Genomic DNA, 8952 nt, shown 5'->3' on the forward strand with positions numbered 1-8952 from the left:
TTTAATAAATTATAGTAATTAGGCATTTGGTTCACATATTGTTTGAGTAGTTCTGCTGGACTAACCGCAGGTAATAAGTATATGGAATTATAGTGGATCCATTAGTTTGAATTAAAACGTATTACTGCAGACCATTAATCGTCACATATTGTTGAAGAGCTTATCTTGAGTATAAGTAAGCTGGACTAATTGAATAAATAAATAAATAACTGCTGCAAATTATAAATTACCGTAGAAGAAAGGAGAGACCGTATCCATAGCACTTCTTGGTTTAGTTATTTGACATTAAACAGTTAACTGTGAGTGCTATTATATTGAACATAAGATACCCAACCACAGCTTACTTCATGCTGTAGTGTAAGGTTCAACTTTTTTACAGTTTTTTGACAGTTAACTAAGTAATGGGTATTAATAAGCGTCGTTAATTATATCAGTGCAGGTATACCAGATCTAAGCTGGCCAACAATTGTACAACTAAATGTTGTATTTTACAGGTCAGTTTTTAAGCGCAATTAACTATAAACGATAATTACTTATGAACTAGATTTAGCAGTAATTTCACTGTACGAGTATGCATAATTTGATTGTCCAGCAAAATTTAAACTTTACCTATAGAAAGCAATTACTGGTAATGAATTACGTGGCCGAGAATTAGCCCTAATCACTTATACTTAAAATGTATTCAAGAATGACATTTTATTGTGGATTTCTAATTTTAATAAAAAATAAATGATAAGAGCTGGACTTATTCTTGTGCACTTATTCTCAGCACAGACTAATGTTATATTAGTGGCAACTGTTATATTTGACATAATCTATACAATGATTTGACTGAAGCTGCTGAATCTGCTGTTGCTGAAGCTTGAATCGAAGTTTTGACACCGAGGCTGCACTGTAGGTGATTCTTATGAACGGAACGGTGAGGGACTTTTGCTTTGATTGGGGAAAGCGCCCTTAGATACTCAAATCAAGCTTTCGCTACAACTATATACGTGAACTCGATGTACACATACAAATCACTCCATACTGAAGCTCGGTACATTCTTTCCGATTCTAAAACTGCGTTGCTAAATTTCGCCAGAGACAGGACCCATGAAACCGCGTTGAGCATGCTAGAATCCGTTTCTCCTGACCCATCCCGCCAAGTGGAGCTGATCTGGGTGCCTGCGCACTCGGGAAATCCTGGCAACGAGGCCACCAATGTCCACGCCCGATGGCTTATAAACCGGGCGGCGGCGGACTCTGGTCTGGACGACTAGAGATTGCACATGCATACCTTCAGTAAGCTGACGCAGGCCTATCAAGTCGAGCGTAAGCCCTCCCCCCCCCCTCCCCCCATCCCTTACTGTCCACCACCAGACCCGAACCCTTCCCACGCCCTACCTACTATCCCGCATGCACCCGTGTCTTCATCCCATCTTGTGCCTTCTGCTTTCATCCCCCCCTCCCCCCGCTACAATGACATCCTGATGGAGTGCCCGGCTGGTGCTCCCCCACTGGGCTCGCTATCCACCTGGGAGGAATGGGAGACCTTACTGCGCGTGACGGACCCCCATCGGCAGAAGACCGCCATCGCGCGGGTCGCAGATGTGCTGCAGCGTCATTGACTGTCACATATCTAGTGCATTGAGGCCGTGCCTGGCCTGGGCTTGCGGCCCACACAAGTGGACAATAAATCTCTCTCTCCCCCCCTCTCTCTCTGCACGGCGAATGAATAGACTTGCTGTCATCCAGGCGCCCTCATTCGTAGCAAACACCAGCGGAGAAACAGACATTGCTGCATATAGATTTCATCCTGCATGCTTTAAGACAATGCGAGAGTAAGAGGAAAGGATCTAGTCACACAGAGCACTCTCGAAGTCAGCGCCCAACACAGCAGCACCGCGGTGTGGCCCCGCAGCCGCTCCCCGGAATGAAGCCGTGGGCCCGGCATTTTGAAAACGGTTTACTATATTGGGTGGCCTCACTATATTACGTATTCTGCAAACGGTCAACTCGCATGTCGCAAGCTGAGTTTGGTTTGGTTTTTAGGGTTTAACGTCCCAAAGAGACTCAGGCTATGAGGGACGCCGTAGTGGAGGACTCCGGAACTTATGACCACCTGGGGTTCTTTAACGTGCACTGACATCGCACAGCACACGGGCGCTTTGCTTTTCGCCTGCAGCGAAAAGCGGCCGCCGAGGCCAGGAGTCGATCCCGCGTCCATGGGAACAGTAGTCGAGCGCCGTAACCACTGCGCCACCCCGGCGGGGCGCAAGCCGAGTTTCATAAAACGCTTGCTTCGAACGAATAAGCATGATGCAAAGGCGCAAGAATTCGCTTTGCCGCATGTAGGACGAGAAGACTACAGAACAGCAAAAGGGGGGGGGGGGGGGGTGAAAAGCAGCAGTGACTCCTTTGCGGCTATAGCGTGGTGGTGGTAAAAGTTTAATCGCCAACAGGTACTACTGATACGCGTCGTAGGAGTATGACCATTACTTTGACAAGGTTAATCGTAGGGGAAGGGGTAGATCGAGCAGGGCTTAAAAAAAGGTTCAAAGCCGAAATGTGGAGAATCAGAAAGGGTTATTTTAATGCGTGGAATACAAGCAGTGTTTAGGTTACAATACAGAAGAGAGGCCCAAGACACACCAAGACAACTTCTATTCATCCCCGACTATTGGTGATTAGCCGGGTTCACACGGATCGTGGCTGTGTCGGGTTAGAAGTTAGCGGGACGGCACCGTGATGTCTCGAAGGTGGCGGCAGATCTGCAAAACAGAAGTGCACACAACACAGCATAATGTCTGCGCAGGCGAACATAGAACCGAGGACACAATTTGTACACTGGACGATCGGCGCAATAAAGTCACCGCACGCCAATTGCTTACAGAGAAGACTAAGTGGGGCCACCTGCAAAATATTTATTGGGGCATATTGACAACTACTCATCCTTGACTATTGGTGATTAGCCGGGTTCACACGGATCGTGGCTTTGTTGCAATGAAAGTTGGCGTGACGCCATACTTTGGCAGCCACAGATCGAAGGCATGGCCTCTCTGGTAACCACACCGTGGTGTTCTTTCTCGAAGGTGGCGGCAGACCTGCAAAACAGAAATGCACGTAACACAGCATAATGTCTACGCTGCCGAACATGCAACCGAGGACACAAATCTGTACACTGGACAATCGGCGCAATATAGTCACCACACGCCCAATGCTTACATAAAAGGCTAACTAGCGCCACCTGCACCAGATTTATTGTGCCAAATTTCTTCTTGTGACACGTGCATACATTGCGCACGACGTATCGAGTAAATTGATGAAGTGGTGGTGTTTAAGAAATATATGAAGACCCAGTCGAAAAATACTACAGAACTTTGTCAAAAATACGACAAAATATCCTGTAGTTCTGTCGAACCATCAGATTTTTCTGTAGTTCTGTAGTACTTTTCTGTAGTTCTGTAGTTTTTCTGTAGTATATTTCTGTTGTCTGTAGCTCTGTAGCACTTTTCTGTATGTAACTACAGAAATTTCTGGTGTTACTACAGAATGTTCTGTTGTCACAACAGGTTTCCCGTCATAAACCGCACAGAATTTCTGTCGTAACATCAGAAAATTTTCTGTAGTTTTTTTTCGACTGGCAGGCTACCTAATTTAAGCGACTGGCCTTGTTTCTGGCATGCAGAGTGTCGAAGTCAATCGAGTTGAGTCCTTCCTCACCGCCACGCAACCCCCGCTGAACTACGCAGTTTTTGCCCGAATGAAGCGCCCTGACGATACCAGAAAGGCGAAACTTACACACGAAATGTGGTGATGTGGCTAGCGCCCTCGCTGAAGTCACCACTGCTACTTCCATGCTGCAGCCGAGTTGAGCGATCAGGTTGCAAAAACGGCAGGATGCGATTTAACTGCGCACGGAAAAGCTTTTGCTGGGTACAAAAATATACGGACAAATTGAAATTGGCTTATGTAGAAAAAAACCAGGGCCCAATTTCGCAAAATAATATTATGATTGCCAATTGTCTAGTCAACATTCTAGGTTATTTATCACGATTGCCAGGTGTATAGTCAAAGTTCTTGGTTATTTATTAAGTGCAATTAAAAGAGAGAAAACAAAGTTGGGTGCTAGGCAAGTATAGTTAAATATTCATATGATCGTTAAGTTCTGTATACATAATACTCGACGAGTGCAAGGTCGCCCACCTGTCACTAACGCGCAAATATATGTCATATGTTTAAAGTACAAATCTGTCAACAGCAAAAGGTGTCATCCGGCGCATCAAAGTTGAAGCATTTGATGGGACGCATAATCATTTCCTTCTTTCTGCAGTATGCCAAGCCTCCTTGCCTATGACCAGCTGTAAAGCCGGTCACTAGACAATGAAGTAAATTTATTGATATATGTACTCATCCGCAAAACTAACGTGAACTTAACGCTAAGTTAACAGCCTTAAAATAAACTGTCGTTAAGCAACGTCACTTACGCTGTCGCTAGCTGCTTCCATGTTGTAGCTCGATAAAGTGCCTCCTCTTTCGCTAGCTCCAGAGGATGCTAGCAACGACATCCGACCTGTAACGAAACGGCTCGTATAAAAAAGAATGTCCGATCTATAACGGTATTTTTTAAATACCTCACAATCAAATGCGTTCACTGTATACGTCCTCAATAAATCGATTAAGTCATCCTTGAGACATTTTTGTTATTGATTTCAATAGCATATATCGAGAAGAGTGAAATAAATGTTTCACTTGAAATAGAAAAGGCGACGCAGTCACGATGAGCAGCCCAGCAATTTCACCCAAAACAAACTATAGGACGGTTCTCGGTGTTCCTTCAACTTTCACTGCATTTAATGGAAGATTCAGATTTCAAATGTAATAAAATTTGCTACGAGTCATGCTCGGGTAGTGAAATTTAACGGAACTTTTAACTCTATGGAAGATAATTCGCTCTCTGCTTGCTGTGATTTCATCACTATGGTTTTTGCTTTTGCCAGCATGGGGTATTACATTGTTTCTGCCATGACGAAGTCGTCACAGCGAAGCACACTCTCAGTCCCGTTCGAGACGTTTAAAGGATCCTTTGGCTGTTTATCTAGATGGTTTTTCGCCCTATTTAAATTGAGCGCTGACGAATGCAACGGGCATGAATTGTTCGACGACCGACGAGCACGCTTGCTGTTATTGCCGCCGCTGAGTTACTTGGTGCTTTTGTAGCCGCAGGTAAGCCCATTAAAGGGTTCATTTAGTCCAATGTCAGTCTCTTCGTTCGCTGGTTTCGGGCCACATATTTTAACACCGTGTTCTGAAATCCCTCAAATTTTGTTGGGAACAGGATAAGATACAGCCTTTGTCAAAAGTTTAGAGCCCAGAGAGTTTGCTTTTTGGCCGTATATTATGACTTCATTAACAATCGTGGAAGTATTAGCCATTGGAGAGGGTAGAAAGAAAATAATCTTGCCTTCAGAAAGTTTGGAAACCTGGGAATGCATTACGAGCCACATAGTATGGCTCAGAAGTAGACCCACTGGGCTGGTGTACTTTTCGGTTTTCTAATTATTCTCCAAGAAAAACAAAACTCAAATATGAAGATCGTTTTTAAAGTGCTCAAGTTTTACAAAATTTCATGAACCCGCAGTAGACGATATGTGAAACTGCCTTGCAACAAACACTGCGGCGGCAGCTTCCAGTTCCCACCTTGGCTCGGTCGAGCTGTCGCATAATCAGCATGTCATCAGCTGCGCGTGCTTTCATGATACCCCCCCCCCCCCCCCTCCCTCCAAAGCAAACCGCCAGAATATTTTGATAACCATTCTGAAAAGCAACGCTTTTGCCGCAGCTGCTCATCTTTCTCCGACTGCAGGCCCTTTCTCGTCCTTTTTCTACCGCGTTCTTTGCTTCGCTTGAAGATTGATGACAGGAATGGACACAGTGTGTGCGTGAATTCATCATCATCATCAGCCTGATTATACCCGCTGCAGGGCGAAGGCCTCTTCCATATGTCTCCAATTATTCCGGTTCTGTTCTAGGTGCACCCACTTGACCCCTGCGAACTTCTCAACTTCATCCGCCCACCTAACTTACTGCCGCCCCCTGCTACGCTTTCCTTCCCTTGGAATCCAGTTTGCTACTTTAAGAGACCATCGGTTATCCTCTCTTCGCACTACATCTCCTGCCCATGCCTATTTCTTCTTCTTGATTTCCACTAGAATGTGAGTAACTTGTTATTTCTCTGACCCACTCTGCACGCTTCTTATCTCTTAATGTTACCCCTACCACTTCTCGTTCCATAGCCCTCTGCGTAGTCCTCAACTTAAGTAGAACCTCTTGGTTATAGCCTCCACGTTTCAGCTCCATAGGTAAGTACAGGCAACTGCTGTGTAGTTTCCTCTTGAGCGATACCGGTAAGCTGCTAGTCATATTCTGCGAGTGCTTGCCAAATGCGCTCCATCCCAATCTTATTCTTTTTATTTCCTTTTCATGGTCCAGATCTGCGGTTACTACCTGTCCTAAGTAGACATATTCGCCTACTATACTTCCAATGGTTCGCTACCTAACGTAAACTGGTGTACTTTCCCGAGGCTGTTGAAAATTACCTTAGTCTTCTGCATATCGATTTTCAAGCCTACCTTTCTACTTTTCCTGTCTAGGTCACCAATCATTATTTGCAGTTCATCTCCTGAGTTACTTAGCAAGGTAATGTCATCAGCAAATCTCAGATTACTGAGGTATTTTCCATCTACCCTTATCCCTAACTGCTCCCATTCCAAATCTCTGAATACTTCCTCTAAGTAAGCTGTGAATAGTACTGGGGAGATTGTGTCTCCTTGCCTAACACCTTTCGTTACGGGAATTTTGTTACTTTATGCAGAACTATGGTTGCTGTGCAGCCACTATATATATCTTGCAGTACTCTCACGTACGGCACGTCTACCCCCTGATTCCGCAATGCCTGCATCACCGCCGAAGTTTCAACTGAGTCAAATGCTTTTTCGTAATCAATGAATGCTATGTATAAGGGCTGGTTATATTCCGAGCATTTTTCTATCACTTGGTTGATCGTATGGATATGACCGATAGTAGAGTACCGTTTCCGAAAACCTGCTTGATCTTTTGCTTGATTGCAGTCTAAGGTTGTCCTGATTCCATTAGCGATTACCTTAGTACATACCTTATACGTAACAGACAGTAAGCTGATTGGTCTGTAATCTTTAAGAACCTTGGCGTCCCCTTTCTTATGAATGAAGATAATGTTTGCGTTCTTCCATGGTTCCGGTACCTTTGATGACACCAGGCACTGCGTATGCAGGGTGGCCAGTTGTTCTAGTTTTTTTGGACTACAGTTTTTCTGGACTACAAGTTTGAGCAGTGTCGACATAAGCATACGTCAGCTGAAAAAAAAAAAAGAAGAAAAAGAAGCTATCAGTGTGTTGACCTGCAAAAGGGCAAATTTGTTCTGCCGGAGGATTATTTATTATGTCAGTTAATGTTTTCTCTGTTGTTTACAGATAACAGTTAACATATTCTTCATTCAATTTACAGCGTGACCAGCCTGCAAAGGTTTGTGGAAAATAAGCGCTGGAAGTAAACGCTGTGTATTCGACGGCATGTTTACACGACAAGGTCAGTTGTTGGGTGAGTTTGTGTCGAGAAAAGACATAACGACAAACAAAGTTTTGTTTGTCAACAAACATCGCTGTGTTTGTCGTTATATATTTCCTCTCGTCTCGTTTATCGAGCTGTAGATATGTTTACACGGGATAGCTGGCAATGTGTTCGATGAACGCTGGCGCACAGTAAAAAAAAAAAAGAAAATAAGTTTAATACGTGGCTAGTTCCGACAAGCATCGTAGCATTCTCACAGAGTGCTTAGTGCAGTGCAACACCATCCGCACTTTGTTTCACACGACGCATAGCTGTTTTCACCCAGCGCATTGGGCAACGGTTTTTTGTTCACCTAGCCAACATGGCGGGCGTAGTTTTCAGACCACTATGAGATGGCGCTCCGCATTTCCCGTATCTTCTATTGACCTCATCGTGCACAATGGACCATTTAGAAATTATCTGAGCACAACTAGTACATAGTTTACATCCCCATGCTGTAAACTATTAGAACATATAGTTGCACATTGTATGTTGCACATTGTATGAACGAATTTTTAGAAAAAAAATCGCGTGCTATCTAGCTTCCAGCACGGGTTCAGAAAAGGACTCTCGACGGTAACACAGCTAATTACAGTAATAAATTCATTTGCTTGCTCTATAGATAATAAAGGCCAAATCGATGCAATATTTTTGGATTTTAGCAAGGCATTTGACAAAGTTCCTCATGATAAACTAATTTTTAAAATGAAAGAAATTGGCATTCCTGATATTTTAGTAACATGGATTAATGCATACTTAAAAGACCGCAAACAGTTTGTTGAAGTGGGGGGACAACGTTCGGGCTCTCTCCCAGTTTCATCCGGTGTTCCCCAAGGAAGCGTTCTGGGCCCTCTGCTTTTCCTTTTATATGTCAATGATATTGTTGAAGTTGTTAACCCACCAGTGCAAATTCGATTGTTTGCTGACGATTGTATTCTATACAGAGAAGTTACAAATAGGGAAGATCAATGTGACCTGGACAGTGCCTTGAACAACGTTTTCGAATGGTGCGACCGATGGGACATGATTCTGAATGCTGATAAAAGTGTTTATATGCCGATAACCCGAAAAACCATACATCATAGCTACACATATAAATTAGGCTCTCTCCCTCTTCAACAAGCATCCAACTACAAATACCTAGGAGTAACCATAAGTAGCAATCTATCGTGGAACTTGCACGTAAACAATATCTGCCCTGCTGCATTTAGAAAATTGTGCTGCTTAAGACATAAACTAAAAAATGCTCCTTCTAACATTAAGCTACTTTGTTATTCTTCATTAATTAGACCTAAACTCGAATATGCATGCATAGTGTGGGACCCG

General features: G+C 43.8%; 1 long non-coding RNA gene across 1 annotated transcript; it reads right to left on the bottom strand.

The window, feature by feature from the left end:
* Nucleotides 1–2922: 2922 nt before the first annotated feature.
* On the bottom strand, nt 2923–4487 carry LOC146181811 (uncharacterized). Its single transcript, XR_014700042.1, has 3 exons — nt 4467–4487; nt 3781–3890; nt 2923–3083 (listed from the first exon to the last, which is right to left on the bottom strand). It is a non-coding gene; the product is annotated as an uncharacterized LOC146181811 (long non-coding RNA).
* Nucleotides 4488–8952: the final 4465 nt, after the last annotated feature.

This window comes from Amblyomma maculatum, chromosome 8 (assembly GCF_055883805.1).
Source record: "Amblyomma maculatum isolate TAMU_Amacu chromosome 8, ASM5588380v1, whole genome shotgun sequence".
Taxonomy (NCBI): domain Eukaryota; kingdom Metazoa; phylum Arthropoda; class Arachnida; order Ixodida; family Ixodidae; genus Amblyomma; species Amblyomma maculatum.